This window comes from Tamandua tetradactyla, chromosome 3 (assembly GCF_023851605.1).
Source record: "Tamandua tetradactyla isolate mTamTet1 chromosome 3, mTamTet1.pri, whole genome shotgun sequence".
Taxonomy (NCBI): Eukaryota; Metazoa; Chordata; class Mammalia; order Pilosa; family Myrmecophagidae; genus Tamandua; species Tamandua tetradactyla.
Genome location: NC_135329.1, coordinates 12307781 through 12325241, shown reverse-complemented (window position 1 = coordinate 12325241; position 17461 = coordinate 12307781). Strand labels below are relative to the sequence as shown.

Sequence of the window (17461 nt, the reverse complement as noted above, 5' to 3'; positions counted from 1 at the left end):
GGCCAGGGGGAGGTTGGACTAGATTTGTGCTTCTTGATCCTTTTCAAGCAAGAGACTTTTTAACACAAAAGTTCCTCTCAGATTCACCAAATGACAGCAGTTTTATTTTAAGGATTTTTGCAATGAGAACCTATAGAATGACAAAATTGAATGCAGTAACAGTTGAAAATAAAATTCCATCACAACAGTCTACATTTAGTTTTAAAGGAATGGTATGCAGATGTTAGACATTATTTACTTAGTCTACAAACAATAGTCGGTATATACATGAATTTGCAATAACTCCATAGCAGATCTCCCACCCAAACATGGTCTTCTGTTCAAAGGCTGGGAACCCCTGACCTACATACAGATGCTCCAGATCCTTTCTGGTGCTAACTCCACACAACTCTAGTCTTACAACTGCCGTTTGCTAGGCTGTGTGACTCTGAACATGGAGAGGATATCTCTGTTCTGCAATTTCCTCGCCTGTGTGGTGGGTGATGTGTACTAATGATGTCTCCCCATAGCACTGTAGAGTTATGATTCTGTTTGTGACACATTTTAGCAGAAACCTTGAGATCCTCAGGAGAGCTGTTCTACTAAAAATGTAACATAATCATCCAACTCTTCTCGGTGCACTTGGGATGTGTTTCCACATTCACCTTTCAACATTGTCTTGTAGAGGAATAATCCGCTACAAGTGGGAAGTCATCAGCTCTGGCACACCCCTACACATCCCATCCTCCACACAAGTAAAGAGAGATTCCTGTGAACAATCTCATTGGACCTGAAACAACATCTAGGGGCTCCCATACTTGACTATCTCCAAGAAAACCTGTAGCTGTGGGTAAAAAAAAATACTGAAAGGAGGAAAGAGGGAAGTTGCTATTCAACCTAAAGCAGGTTTACAATGGTTCTTTCTCCAACAGTTCAGAATTGGTTCTACAGTTCCAAATATCACTGAACTCATGAGGTCCTAAGTAATGAGGCCACAACTAGAAGACAAGATCAGCAAAACTATTCTTCACAGTCTTTGTGAACTCTGTCATTAGCATCAGCATATCTAGATAATGACTGTGAACTGAAATACATTTATTGCTTAGACAAGCAATTACATAATATTAAACTCACTTATGTTAGAGCCTTTTAATGGACTGATTTCTCAAAAATGACAGGAGACAAGGCTGTAAAAATAGCCCTTTTTTTTGAAGGATAAAAAATCATATTTTTTGTCTTTAGCAAATTTTTACTACTTAACACTTGTGATTATCATTTACAGTTCTTTGAGCAATTTCATGGATCTTCTATATATCAATGGCAATTTGTTTAAAATATACTCCTAAACCCACCCACTAAACTAACCAATCAATGAACAAAAAAGGGCCAGTCAAAAGATAATTACAATCAATGGTCAAAAAGAGAACACAATGCCATATTTTTATGCCATTGTTCTACAGCTATAAAATGCAAATAAATTACCCCCAAATTATATAAATAACATCAAAAAGCAAAGTCAAATGAAAAAACACCTTCTAATACAGTTTCCCATGGACTCTCTTAGGTGAATTATTTAGCAATCTTTACCATCAAAAAACTTATAAATTATATACAACCTAAATCTCTTGTACTAAAATGTTCTTCTTTCTTCTGGTACTGACCTCCACTGATTATACATCTTCACATCCACAGTAATGTTTTCTCTTGCATAATCCAATTAAAAAATAATAGGGCAAAGATCTGAAAGTAAAATCTCTAAATTTAGGACTTTTATGGCCAGACCACACCAGATCAACAACGATCTGGATCTACTACACACTCTGACTGTCTCAACAAAAGGGAGCCTGAAAGAAGGTCCTATGGTCTAAGAAAGAAAGAAGAAGGTCCTTGCATAAAGATAAGTGCTAGGATGCACCAGGGTCAGAAAACTATGGTTTTCTGGGCTTAATTTGGCCTGTTCCCTCTATTTTTTTGGTTAATAAAGATTTATTGGACACAGCCATGTTCATTAGTTTATATGTTGTCCATGGCTGCTTTTACAATACACTCACAGAGTTGAGTAGTTGACCCACAGAGTGCAAAATATTCACTGTATGACTACAGAAAAATTTGCTGACATTTGACTTAGACATTCATCATTGCTCTGAGACAATTAAGATTAGATACTCTAGGGCTCAGGCTTTGGTCTTGTTCTCTTCTCCATCTATACTTGCTGGCTACATGATCCCATCTAATCCCATGACTTTAAATGTCACCTAAATACCAACAACTCCCATATATATTTCCAGGCCAGACCTTTCCCCTGAGCTTCAGATTCATATATACAACTGTTAATTTAGAGGTCAAATTGACATCTCAAGCTTAACACATCTAGAACTTCACTTCTGATCTTCCTCCCCAAACCTGCTTTTCCCACTCTTCTCAGTTTCAATAAAGGGCTACTCCATTCTTCAGGTTAAACAGGTAAAAGCCAAACAAACTAACCCTGAAATCACTTTAATTCCTCCTTTGCTCCACATCCAATTCATTAGCAAATTTTCAACTACTTTAATATATCTACAATCAGCCACTCTCTATTACCTCTACTGCTATCACTCTGCTCAAAGCTATCACCTCTCAGGCAGATTCTTGCAGTAGCTTCACAACTGGTTTCTTAGCTTCTTCCCTTGCCCTTTACATATATTCTCAGTATGGCAGTCAGAATCAAAACGCCAGTCAGATCACATCATTCCCTTGCTTAAAACCTTTTGTTGAGTCTCATCTCCCTCAGAATAAAAGGCAATGACCTTCTAGTGGCTCATCAAGCTGTACATCATCAAACCCTTAGCTACTTCGTTCTTCCATCCACCACCACATCCATCATTCACGCTGCTCCAGCCACCGTGCTATCCTTGCTGATCCTTGATCCTTCTCAGTTGTTCCTATCTCAGGCCTTTGTGCTTGAGGTTTCTTCTTTCTGGAGCACTCCCCAGATATCATCGGCTCACTCCCAATTACTTCAGGTCTTTGCTCATGTAAAAACTCAGTAAAGTTTTTCCTTGATCATCCCATCCAAAATTGCAACCTCATTCTCCAGCCCTGCCCATATCCCTATTCCAATTTCCTGCTTTTTTCTCCACATCACTTGTTTATTTTATTGTCTGTTTCCACCAGCTGGAATGTAATCTCCCTGATGACAAGAATCTTTGTCTATTCTGCTCATTGCTGCATCCCCAGTGCCAGAGCAGTGCCCATCACATAGCAAATACCCAATAAATTATTGTTCAATGAATGAACTCAGTCTTATGGAAAAACCACATTTCTGATATTATTATGAAAATCAGTGGGAAAATTAGGACTCCTTAGAGAAATATGCTTCTCAGACAAGTTGGCTAGAAGGCACTATTCTAGTCTAAAGCAAGGGATACTGTCTTTCAATCACTTTTATGTTTCTTTTTCACTTGAGTACATGTATATTTAAGAGGTTTATGGTTAATCTTATCTTTCTCTTCATCCTCCGAATTCTCTTACCCTCTATAAAAAACTACCTCTCAATTTAGTCTTTTTTGTTTGTTTGTTTTCTTCTGATTATATCCAAGACTCAAAAACCCAAAGGTCATATACCAACCTGTACCACAGAAATGCTTTAAGCTGCCAGAAATTTTCACTGGCAATACAGAGCTCTTATTAATTTCTTGGCAGTATATTGTCAAAAGATGTACTGAAAAATCAAACAGAAAAGATAGTATCATGTTGATCTAACATCAAGACCAAGACTGAGATCACAGATGCTATGGTCCCAGCATGAAGTCAGTCTACATGCATGAAAGCTGCACCCAGTATGATACAGAAGCCTTCCTTCCTGTTGCACTCAGTCAGATCCCTGGAGCTATGTTGGGTCACTGCAGTTGCTTTTAATGGCTCCAAATACATGCTCCAGTACTCTGAATCCTAGGACATCTCAGGTAGCTAATTAAAAACATGACCTCTCCACATTTTCTGGGACTGTTTTGATCTGGGAGAGGGCAACCTATTTGATTGCCCTGTGAGGCCTAAAAGCTTGGACTTCAGGGAGAATTGAATTCACTAAAGTAAATAGTCACTTATTTACACATCATTATCCAGGTTTTGCTTAATTAGGGTCTTGTCAAAAGTAAATGATAACCTGTACCAGGGGACCCCCACAGGACTAACTAAAATGAGATTCTAAAAGTGGCTTTAAATTGTCAAGTCCCAGGGAACATATTTGGGATACTCTGTTAGTACTTGTTAACTTGATTTCTTCTTCTACTCAATAAGAAGGTACTGTCCATTGCTAGCCCCTCTCCCACCCTCTGCCAACTCACAACACCCCTCTCAAAACACACATACACACACAGCCCTGTAGGCCTGTGAATATAACCATACTAGTTGAGACAAGGTTTACTTTGCAGGGAAGTATAAGCTGATAGAAAGGGCAGCTCCAAGATGTCTTGGGGTACAAAAAAAGACATGCCTAGGCAGAGTCCCATGGTCCCAGACCTCTGGGCCAGACTCCTTACAGTGCCCTCCTTGTACATAGGAGCCACAGAAGCAAAACAAGGAAGCAGATATATGCAGGGTGGGGGCATTGGGGCTAAATATGTGTGTATTATGTGTGTGTGGGGGGGCAGACATGAAACACACATGGATTTTCCCTTTTCTGAAACCCTTCAGAGGAGAGCATCCAAATTCCTTAAAGAAACTGTTCTTAGGATTACGGGAAGATGGTGGAGTAGGATGCTCCAGGAATCAGTCCCTCCATTAGAACAGATATTAAACAGGCTGGAACAGTTTGAATAAACTATTTGAAACTTCAGGTTCTAGGGGAACACTGCAGCATCCAGAGAAAAGTGGGAAGAAAGGGCTGGTAAATCCTGGTAAATCTTGGGAAATTGGACTCTCCCAGCAGAAGCTACTGTGGCCCATACCCCAGCCTCCCAGGCAGGCAGCACTGAGGTCCTCACCCGCGGCCCCTGGTGTAGCTTGCTGGTGCCAGATGGGATATAAAGACATAGTTTCCCAAGATCTGGGGGTGTGCAGCCAATAACTGATCATTGCTTTTGAGTAGCTGCTTCAAATCACTGGGTGCCGGCTATGGGGACAGCCATTGTTCCAACTCACCCCATGCAAAAATGGCAGAGAAGCCTTAAAGAAAGACCCGTCCTTAAAACTGTGGAAAACATTTAAAGAGCTGCATTTACTAGGCAATAGCCAAATCAAGAAAATGCAGCTTCCAGGAGCCAAAGGAGAAACTCTTGCTGCTCTTTCTGGCCCCTCTTTCACACCCTCCCCAGGCAGTGAGGAGCAGGCCTGTGTTTCCTTTGTGGGTCACTGGCCTCCTTCCAGCTGGGAAGGACTGACCTGAGTTAACTCGCCTCTGGCTTGCACCCTCCCCTATCTCAGAATTTGCCCTCAAGGCAAAAGCAGGTAGAGACAGCTAAAGCAGTGAACAAACAATTAAGTCAGACACCCTGGAGCAAAGATGTACCGGCTCTAAATTCTACAATACAGCACTCAGGAGAGGGAGAACGTCTGTTTCATAGGGAGTAAAGGGAACATTCAAATTCCTGTAAACAAGGGAACTCCTAAGGCTACTAACAAGCACAAACCCAGAATAAGACTCAAGTCCAGAAAAGACAGGGAGGACCCTGCATTTTGCGTTTGCCTTGAGCTGAGCATCCTGGTAGGAGGGCTGAATGCTGAAGTCAACGCAAAGCCAATTTTCAAAGCTTGTAAAAGGTGTGGGTTTTTTTGCCTTGGTTTGGTTTTGCTAGCTCTCTGCACTTGAGAAAATCTCTGACATATCATAGCTAGATACAAACTCAAGAAACAAACAACCTAGGAACTAAATTCCAGAGTTTACATTTAAAAATTTTTAAATGCAAAATATGCAACAAAGATTACATGACAAAGAATCAAGAAATGATAGCCCATCCAAAGGAAGAGGATAAAAATCCAACATCAACAAAGAACAGACTGTTGACCTGTGCAACAAAGACTTTCAAAAAATGATTGTCAACAAGCTCAAGGAGATGAAAGAAAATATAGAGAAAGAACTAAGGGATGTAAGGAAAACAATGACTGAGCAATATGAAAATCTCAACAAAGAAAAAGTTTAAAGAGGCACCAAACAGAACTACTAGACTTAAAGACCCCAACAACTAAAATGAAGTTTCCCAGGAGGGTTTCAACAATAGATTGGAGCTGGCAGAAAAAAAGAATCAGTGAACTTGAGAATAAGAAAACTGAAATGAGTCAGACTGAGGACAAGAAAGCAAAAAGCATTAGAAAAAAATAGCCTAAGAAACCTGTGGGACACCATCAAACACACGCATTATGGGATTGCAGAGAATGAAGGATAGAAAGGAGGACAAGAAATATTCCAAAGCAATTATGACAGAAAACTTCCCAAACTTGGCCAAAGATGTGAATAAACACATCTAAGAAGGCCATCAGACACCAAACAGGATAAACTTGAAGATATATATGCCCAAACACATGAGGTCAAACTGTCAAATGTGAAGGACAAGGAGAGAACTCTGAAAGCTGCAGGGGAAAAGCAACATGTCATGTACAAAGGAGTACCAGTTAGGTTAAGTGCCAATTTCTCATCAGAAATCATGGCAGTAAGGAGAGTGTGGGTTAATACAGTCAGAGTGCTGAGAGAAAACAATTGCCAACCAAAAATTTTATATCCAGTGAGACTTGCTTTCAAAAATAAGGGCAAGATTAAGATATTTTCCAATAAACAAAAGCTGGGAGTGTCTGTTTTCACCAGACCTAATACAAAAGGGAGTTCTTCAGACTGAAAGGAAAGGTATACAAGAAAGTAGATCAAGGTGGCATAAAGAAAGACCTCCAGTATGTGTACTTATAAATGCCAGTATTTATTATATTATATTGGTTAATATGTAACTCCACCTCTTACTTCCTATAGGTGCTAAAAAGAAAGTACAAACAAAGTAAATATATAGTTTGGGACATACAATGTACAAAGATAGATTTGATAAGTATAAAAAAAGACATGGGGGAACAGAGCTCATAGATAGGAACAGTGTACGCTCTTACAGTTAAGTTGGTATCAAACAAAATATGATTGTTATAGATTTAGGAGATTAAAATTTGTTTTGTAAGGAGGTTATTTATTTATTTTTTTGCATGGGCAGGCACTAGGAATCAAACCCCGGTCTCTGGCATGGCAGGCAAGAACTCTGCCTGCGGAGCCACCATGGCCCGCCCATAAGGAGGTTAAACTTTAACACCATAGTAACCACAAAGAAAATACATAAGAAGGAAATATATTTTCAGAAAGAAATAAGAAGGGACTTAATACAGTATAATACTAAAAATCAAATAATATGAAAGTATGCATTAACAGAAGTATTGATAGTCAAAAGATATGACTTGCAAAAGCTAAATAGCAAAATGGCAGAAGAAAATCCTGCATTATCATAGTTACTTTAAATGCAAATGGCTTACACTCTACAGTCAAAAGGAAGAGATTGGAGAATGAATTAAAAAATCATGACCCAACTATATGCTATTTATAAGAGATTCAACATAAATTCAAAAACATAAGCAAAGTGAAAGTGAATGTATGGGGAAAATTATGCCATGCAAGTAGTAACAAAAGAGATATCAGATAAAATAGACTTCAAGTAAAAAATGATTATAAAGGACAAAGGCAGTCATATACTGATAAAGGGGTCAATTCAACATGAAGAAGTAACAACTATAAATGCACCTAATAGCAGAGCCTCAAAATATATGAAGAAAGTATTGAAAAATTTGAATGTTCTACATTAACCAACAACTAGATGGTTCCACATTAACATTAACCATGAAAAAGATGGTTCTACATTAACAGGAAACTTAAATACACCATTTTCAATAATGGAGAGAACATCTAGACAGATCAATAAGAAAACAGAAACTTGAGCAATACTCTAAATCAATTACACCAAACAGACATGTATAGAACACTTCACCCAATAGAAGTAGTTTACAAATTATTCTGTAGTACATGGTTCATCCTCTAGGATAGATCATATGTTAGATCACAAAACCCACAGCTAATATCATACTTAATGATAGAAGATGAAAGCTTTTACTCTAAGATCATGAACAAGACAAGGATGCCTACCTAGTGCCACCTCATCAAAATTAAAAACGTTTATGCATCAAAGGACTTTATCATGAAAACAACAAGAAAGCCTATACAATTATGGAAAATATTTCAAAATCATATATCCAATAAGGGTTTAATATCCAGAATATAAAAAGAAATCCTTCAACTCAACAATGAGAAGTCCAGCTACCCCAGTACATAATGGACAAAAGACTTGAGTAGATATTTTTCCAAGGAAGATATACAAATGGCTAAAAAGCACATGAAAAGATGGTTCAATATCACTAGCCATTAGGGAAATGCAAATCAAAGCCACAAAGAGATACCACTTCACACCCACTAGAATTGCTACTTCGAAAAAAAACAAACATTACAAGTGTTGGAGAAGACGTGGGGAGATAGGAACACTTATTCATCGTTGGTGGAAATGTAAAATGGTGCAGATGCTGCGGAAGACAGTTTGGAGGTTCCTCAGAATGTTAAGTATAAAATTTACCATACGACCTAGTAATTACACTTCTAGATAGTCAAAAGAACTAAAAGCAGGGACTTAAACAGAGATTCGCACACCAATGTCCATAGAAGCATTACTCACAACTGTCAAAAGATGTAAGCAACCCAAATGTCCACCAACCAGTGACTGGATAAACAAAATATGGTACATACACACAATGGAATGTAATTCTGCCATAAAAAGTAATGAAGTTCTGGTACACACAACATTATGGATGAACCCTGAAGATATCAGGTTGAATGAAATAAGCCAAACTACTGGATAAATACTGTACAACCTTGCTGATATGAATAATCCAAATAAGCAAATTCACAGAATCAGAAACTAGAATACAGGTTATCAGGGCCTGAGATGGGCATAGGGAATGGGGAGTTAATACTTAAATTGTATAGAGCTTCTATTTGGGATGATGGGAAAGTTTGGGTAATGGATGATGGCGATGTTAGCACAACATTGTGAATGTAATTTACAGCTCTGAAATACATATTTGAATGTGGTAAAAAAGGGAAATTTTAGGTTGCATATAATGTTACTAGGATAAAAATTGGAAAAAAGTCCATAGGACTGTACAATACAAACAGTGAACCCTAGAGTAAACCATGGACTAAGTTAATAGTACAATTATAAACATATTCTTTTACCAATTGTAGCAAATGTACCCCGCTACTGCAAGATGTTAATAATAGGGTAGTATATGGGAACTCTGTATTTTATGCATGATTTTTCTGCAAACCTACAACTTCTCTTAAATAAAAAACCAAAAACACTATTCTTATTCTTCTGATGAGAACAATTAACAAAATGAATATTAAACAATTAAAAATAGGGTGAACAAAACCATATATAATGTCATAACAGACATTGTTCTTCAAAGCCCTTATGTGACCATGCTATTAGATCCAGGAAAAAAAGCAACAGTCAGTTCCTTTAAGGACAGTATTCTGGATAATGTAACCACATACACACATTAATACACATACACAGAAATACTTGCACATGCCCCAAAACAAAACATAGAAGAGGGCCTACATTTCCTGAGTTCCTCTCACTTCTTTCCCCCTTTTAATCTCATTTCTAAACTAAACCCTGAGTAGGATATTATATGTTAAGAAAGTCCTTTGTTCTAAAAGTATACACACAAAGAAATCAGATAGCCATTGTTTCTAAGTTATCCAAAGAGAAGAAAAATGAAATTAATTTTAAAAGTTGAAGAACTTAAGGTCCCAATCTATCTTCATTGACATGACTTCTAAAAATCACAAGGTACCAGATGCTACACATGCATAGGAGATCCAGTCCTGGTATCAATGACACAATTTAGTAGATTATATGGAATTGGAAGGTGCCTCAAACAAGGGGCCTCAAACAACCACAACAGTCCAATTAAAAACGAGCAATGGGCACTAACGATGAGAAATAATTAGAACACAATGAGATTTCCCTCCTGTTTCTCCTGTTTTCAGTTAGTACTGATAAGAAAACTTCAACTGTTAAAAATACCTCTATTATGGAAAGATCTGTTGGACAGGGAAGCAGGAAAGAACTGCCTCAGGCCTCTGCTCCTCAGCCAGAAGACACCTGCCAACAAATCAGTGCTTCATCTCTCCATAGCAGTCTGCTGTTGATTGACTACCTCCAGTAGTGGAGAACAACCATTTCTGAAGGCAGATCATTCCAAATAGAATGAGGCAAATGAGGCAATATATGGGAAAGTAGTTTGAAACCATCAAGTACAATTAGAATATGAGAATCCCACCACCATCTCTCATCATTTCTCAGATGTGACTATTAGAATAGTGCTCCTCAGAGTATGTACAAAGATATTTATGGTTAATTAATTGTAGTAGCAAGAGACTGGGGCAATCCAAACATCCATAAATAAGGGGTTGGCTAAAAAAAAATTACATTACAGTCATCCAATGGATCTATATAGACTCATATGGAATAATCTCTAAGACGTAATTTATAACATGCTACCATTAGAGCAAAAGAAAGGGTATGTTCATAAAATGTATGTAATCCTGGAAGGATACACAGACTGGGAACAGTAGCTGCCTTTGGGGAAGACTAGGGGTCCAGATTAGAGGAAATGTGCTCTGCATTGTGTGCCAGTATGAAGCCATTATGTACTCCAGAAAAGCCATGTACGTTAATCCTCACTCAGTATTGCTGGGTGAGATCCTTTTTATTGTTTCCATGGAGATGTGACCCACCCAATTGTAGGTGGTAACTTTTGATCAGATGGTTTCCATGGGGCTATGTCTCCACCCATTCAAGGTAGGGTTGCTTACAGGAGCCCTTTAAGAGGGAACTGTTTTGGAAAAATCTTTAGAGCCACCAGAACCAACAGTGCCAACAAAATGGACACAGCCCCAGGGGAGCCATTTAAGAAGCCTGGAGAGAAAGCTAGCAGATGTCGGCATGTGCCTTTCTAGCTGAGAGAGAAACCCTGAACATCACTGGCCTTCTTGAACTAAGGTATCTTTCCTTGGATGCCTTCATTTGGACATTTTTATAGTCTTGCCTTAATTTGGACATTTTCATGGCCTTAGAACTGTAAACTTGCAACATAACAAATACCCATTTTTAAAAGCTGTTCTATTTCTGGTATATTACATTCCTATAGCTTTCAAACTAAAACACATTGTATATCCTTTTTAAATGTTTTCTATACTTAAAAATTTTTTAATGTATATATCCTTTTATATTGTTCAATTTTCATTTACTTTTAAAAATGTGAGGGAGAAATGAATTTCTTACAGTCTTTTCCTCTACTGCTTCTACTCATGAGTCTCTGTTTAATCTCTTACAACCATAAAACACAAAGCAATAACTACATAAAGCCCTGTATTCCTCATTTTATAGTTACTATGATTCTGTGGCAGTTCGCAAACATTTAGGAACTTTTAGAAATGTGACATAACTATCAATCTAACAAAGTATGGAGCATAGCTTTCAGCTATTTTAGGGAGAACATTATATTTTAATTGTTCTTTATTTTCAGCACTAATAGCTAAATTAATTACTTTAACGTCAGCTGGTGGATGAAGTTAACATGCCTAGCTTTTTATCCACACAAATTTTGATACTTTGGGCATCAGAGTAAGTCAAAATACTCAGAACAAAAAATAGTACGTGTTCATTGCAGAAACCCTGAAAATAGAGACAACACGGAGAAAAATCAAAACAATTCATAATCCCACCATCCCAGAGAGAACCACTATTAATTTTGATATATGGTCTTCCTTTTTATTTCCAATGCATGCACACATATATTGCACACATATATTTTTGACATAATTGGAATCAATTTTAAAAATCTGCTTTAAACAAAAATCTTCCCTACTTCACCTTTTTAAAAAAATAATTATTGTGGTTAAGATGATAAAATATACACTAATTTCAAACAGATATATATTCTTGTCTCTTAAATCAGTTTGTGTTTAACAAAAGTAGAATAAAAACACCTTGGAGTTCAAAACTTCCCTAATGCAACAATTATCCCCTACGAGGTTAGTCCCAAAGAAAAAAGTTAATTGGAGGGAAGTAACAGGAAAATTTTAAGTCAGAATTATACATCTGGTTGCAAATTGAGCTTAATCATGGTCAGAGGCCTCAATATGTTCCTCCAGGTTTTCAACCATTAACAACCCAAAACAACTGTTTCCCTCATACCAACACCTGTTGTCTGAGGTAGTTCCCACTCTGTTCTTTAACCAATTGGAACCTCATTTCCTCTGCTTTTTTTTTTTTTTTAATTTGATTTACCCTTTGGTATGAATGATTCAGGAGGGACACATGATCTCAGGGCATTCATAAAACTTCTTTGCCTCAGGACATATGCTTAGTAGCCTTTCTATAGAGGTTGATGTCAGCAGCTATTAGCATGGTCCATGCACCAGGCTTCCACACAGTTGAGTTCAATCTGGCTCTGGGAGAGGTGTGGACAGCAGCTGATTGAGATGTATCCTCAACTAGAGACAACACTGCCACTAACAGAAGATGTGAGCTGTGTCTAAATCCATTCTGATGTTTGGCCATGTCTGCTCCGTCACTCTATGGAACTCTTCATACAACATTTTAGCACCATTTTCCAGCAGATCTTTATCAGAGCTGTTGATTATGGCACGCAGGGGCTCGATCAGCATTCCAAGCAGTAAGGTTTGTAGATGATTCAGCTTTGCCTTGGCCTCTGTGTGCTACAACTAGTAGCAATCGACAGCAATGGGCAACTTCAATGAAATAGGGTTTGGGTTCAGGACACTCTGTTTCGTCTTCAGGGTTTCTAACAGAAACATCTGCCATGTAACCAAGGAGAGCTCAGTTAATTTGCTTAAGTCAGAATTGTCCTTGGGCAGTTCTGCTGCGTCAACAATTGATGCTTTGATATTTTTATTAATCCTTTTCATTTCACTGAAAACTAAAGGCCAGGAGGTGATGCACTTCCGGGCATGTTTTCCAGATGTGGATTAGCATTCAAAAGAAGTCCACAGATGACTTGTTGAATGGGCTGAGATATTCTTGGGCATTAGGTTGTTGCATGTTTTCTACCTGTGTGTGAAAAATGGTGTGTCTTAGCAACAAGGCATCACTAATGAAAGGAGATAGCTGGCCTTTCACTAAATCCACCAGTACCCATTCTGGCAAGCTCAGATTCAATACATCTGGACAGTTGTCAAGTACCATACTGGAAGAAGTTCTACAGCTTCACCTAGGGCTTTAGGTATTCTTCCATGGAACATCACAGAAGCTCTTCAACATGGTTTTGATCCTTTTTTGGAAGATGTTTCAGAAAATTATCTAAAGCTGCAGAAGGGTCAGCAAACTGAGAAAACCAGTTCAGAAGTCCCAAAACTCGATGGTATCACCTTCCCTTGGCACTGGTACCTCCAAGAGAAAGGCATACTTTGCTTAAGAAGGTCTCCATGATGGGCAGATTGATATGGTCATTTCCACAGAGCACCTCAAAGAGGGGTAATAGAGCCTTGCTCGTATTGCTGAAGTGATGGCAGAATGTATCAAGAGGAAAACATCTGGCAGGGATATCATAGTCTCATGTGCCCTTAACAGTGCTCACATTTCTCCATTGAAAGCCATTTATTGGTCAAAACCCAGCTTTCAGGTCAAAAATGCAAAAGTCACCATTCAAAGATAATTCCAATGATGAGTAAGTATCATAATGTCCCGATCTGCTCCTAAAAAGCACTGGACAAAACATACCTGCAACTTGATCAAACCCTGTATAAACACTTCCCTTACAAGTAAGGGACACACATACCCAGCCCCACCAAGAGAAAGTGAATGGGTATTTGGATTTCCTCTCTGGCCCCATCCTTTAAAATCATAAGCTTTTTATCTGAAATGTCACATTGTCCAACTAACACAACATACGGACATATGGTACAAGCAAACAATGATTCAAAGAACTTTTGTACAATGTCTGTAAAAGAATCATAGTTCCTTTCACACCGGAGTTCCAACTTTGAATTGAAGCAAAGCCAGTGGGAAAGAGCATAGCTATCAATGATAATTTTTGTGTCCCGCAACTTCACATCAACGAAGAACTCATTCTATGATCACCCACAAAACTCATAAGTCCTTGGATACCCATGATGACAGTCTAAAGAACTGCCTATATCTACAGGCAGCACAGCCAGCTGAGAGCTTTTTTCATTCTCTTTTGTTTTCCCCATGTGTTACAAGGCACAGATACAACAGTTTCATGGGGTTTGACTCTTGGATAGGGGTGCAGGCTGCTGCTGATTCTAAACAAAAACCAAAGGCCATTATTCATACACCAGTATAGTACTTCTGTGGACTTGATTTTAATACTGAGAGAGTCACCATATTACAACAACAGAATATTTGTTCTGGAAAATCAAAATTAAAAGTTATAAACTATAAAAAATGATGTCTTTGTCAATCTCATAATAAATCAGGAAACACTGGACTTCATATAACTAAAGTGTATGAAGGTGTTCTAGTTTGCTAGCTGCTGGAATGCAACACATCAGAGACGGATTGGCTTTTAATAAAAGGGGCTTTATTTCATTAGTTCTTCAGAGGAAAGGCAGCTAACTTTCCACTGAGGTTCTTTCTTATGTGGAAGGCACAGGATGGTCTCTGCTGGTCTTCTCTCCAGGCCCCTGGGTTCCAACAACTTTCCCTGGGGTGACTTCTTTCTGCATTTCCAAAGGCCTGGGCTGAGCTGCAAGTGCTGAGATGAGAATGTATACATGTTATTTTTCACAAAAAATTTTAAAATGTCAATTATGATAAAAAATATTTATTCTTTCTAGCGGTCCATATTCTGGAGGAGCTAGAAAGAAAAAATTTGAGAAGATGCTATGGTAGCCCATGGCAAACACTGGAATCTGTCCTGTAACTACTGGTTGAAGAGTGCATTGAAAACTATTGCTTTTTTCTGTCTTTGCTTTGTATATATGTTATATTATACAATAAAAAAGTTAAAAAAAAGTGATTTTTTATCAGAAACTATGAAGGCAAGAAGGCAGTAGGAACCAAAACTCTCATTCAAAAATGAGAAAGTAAATTAAGACATCCCTAGATAAACAAAAACTGAGGGAGTTCACCACCACTTGACCAGCTCGACAAGAGATGCCAAAGAGAGTCCTGCAGGTTGAAAGGAAGGGTCAATAGACAGTAGATTAAGGTGGCATGAAGGAATAAAGCTCTCCAGTGAGGGTATTGACATGGACAAATATAAATTCCAAGACAGTTGTATTTTTGGTTTGTAAACTCCACTTTTTACTTCCCACAGGATCGAAAAGGCAAATGCATAAAATGTAATGAGAAATCAGTGGGTTTGGACTCATAATGTATAAATGTGTAATTTGGGACAGATCTACAAAAAGGTGAAAGGATGGAGGGCTATAGAAACATATTGTCTGCTATTGAAGTTACGTCGGTATCAAAGCAAATGATATTATTACAGATTTAGGGTGTTAAATTTGAGCCCCGCAGTAACGACAAAGAAAATATTGGAAAATACGAATGCTCATAGAGAATGAAATTAGAGTTGCCAGGGATGGGACAAAGGGGAAATGGGGCTTAATATATAATGAGCACAGGGTGTCTATTTGGGGTGATGGACTATTTTAGTAGTGGCAGGTGGTGAGGGTAGCAAATATTGTGATTGTGATTAATCTGATTAAATGGTATGGCTGGGAGTGGTTGAAATGGGGAAGTTTATGTGGTATATGTGTTCCCACAGTTGAAAAATAGAAAGGGCAACTAAAGAGACAAGGACAATTAAATGCAATATATGATCCTGGATGAGACCTAGGAAAGGAGGAGAAAAGGCTCAAAGGGACATTATTGGGCATATGAAAATACTGGAATATATACTCTAAGCTTTAACTTGATCACTACACTTAAGGTGGCTCTCCTTGTTCTTAGGAAATGTACTTGGCAGTGTTCAAGGAGCATGATGTAGAAATCAACACTCAAGTGTTCAGAAAATGGATGTATGGACGAATAGATAAATATAGAATGAAATGGCAAATGTGGCAACATGTTAAAATTGGTGAATCTGGGGATCTGGTGGTGGGTGGTGAGACGGGGTTTGTTGGAATTCTCTGTATGGGGGTTGTGTTTTTTGTAACTGTCCCGTAAATTTGAAAGCATTTCAAAACAAAAAGTTTTTTTTTAAAAAAATCAAATGACCATAAACATCCTCGTGGAATTTTTCTTTTCTTTCTTTCTTTCTCTCTCTCTCTCTCTCTCTCTCTTTTTTTTTTCCCTTTGCATGGGCAGGCACTGGGAATCAAACCTGGGTCTCTGGCATGGCAGGCGAGAACTCTGCCTGCTACGCCAACGTGGCCCGCCCTTCATGGAATTTTGAAACAGATCTTAAATATCTTATTATTTAATCTATAAATAGTTCAATATATTTAAAAATAGAACTGATAAGAAAATAAAATATAACCACAATAACATTATACATTTTAAAAGGTAATATTTTCTTAATATAAAAAATATTTAGTCAGCATTCATAATTCCCCAACTGTCTTGTAAATTAAAAAAAAAAACCCATAACGTTTGTGTATTTGAATCAGCGTCCCAGTGATTCCCACACATTGTTCACTTGCAAGTAATTTGTGGAAGAAACCGAATCGCTTGTCCTGTAGTATTTCCCACAGTCCAGATTTTATCAATTCAGTCGCCTTGGGTAGTTTTATGTTGCTCTGTTCTCTGATTTTCTCTAAATTTATAGTAGAATATAGTGACTTAAATGAAAGTCAGGTTGTTTTGCTTGCATATCCAGGTCTCAGTTGGTGGCATTTCCATCAGGAGGGACATAATGTCAGGTACGTGTTATTGTGATGTTCGCAGCCCTTGATCAGTGCCTAAGTGTCACCTCCCTTTTACAGCTCAGCCAAATTCCCCCGCATTAAGACTGAGCCATCGTGCCTCAGAGGTCAGGCCACATTTTGAACCCACCACTGCCATAAAATTTATTACCCTGTGTTCTAGTTTGCTAGCTGCCGGAATGCAACACACCAGAGATGGATTGGCTTTTAATAAAAGGGGATTTATTTCGTTAATTCTTCAGAGGAAAGGCAGCTAACTTTCCACTGAGGTTCTTTCTTACGTGGAAGGCACAGGATGGTCTCTGCTGGTCTTCTCTCCAGGCCCCTGGGTTCCAAAACTTTCCCTGGGGTGACTTCTTTCTGCATCTCCAAAGGCCTGGGCTGAGCTGCAAGTGCTGAGATGAGGAATGCCGAGTTGCTTGGCTGTGCTGCGTTGCGATCTCTCATTTAAGCACCAGCCAATTAAGTCAAACGTCACTCATTGCAGCAGACACGCCTCCTAGTTGA

General features: G+C 38.3%; 1 protein-coding gene, 1 long non-coding RNA gene and 1 pseudogene across 7 annotated transcripts in view; 1 reads left to right on the top strand and 2 right to left on the bottom strand.

Annotated features, from left to right (window-relative positions):
• Positions 1-17461, bottom strand: part of BABAM2 (BRISC and BRCA1 A complex member 2) — a 626549-nt gene that overhangs the window by 182496 nt on the left and 426592 nt on the right. The window lies entirely within an intron of this gene.
• Positions 1-17461, top strand: part of LOC143677024 (uncharacterized) — a 156949-nt gene that overhangs the window by 81727 nt on the left and 57761 nt on the right. The window lies entirely within an intron of this gene.
• LOC143677019 (single-strand DNA endonuclease ASTE1 pseudogene) overlaps positions 1-17461 on the bottom strand; it is a 65208-nt pseudogene that overhangs the window by 14864 nt on the left and 32883 nt on the right. The window contains exon 2 of the transcript XR_013172343.1: positions 1-17461. This exon is cut by the window's left edge and continues 14864 nt beyond it. The product of XR_013172343.1 is annotated as a single-strand DNA endonuclease ASTE1 pseudogene (transcript).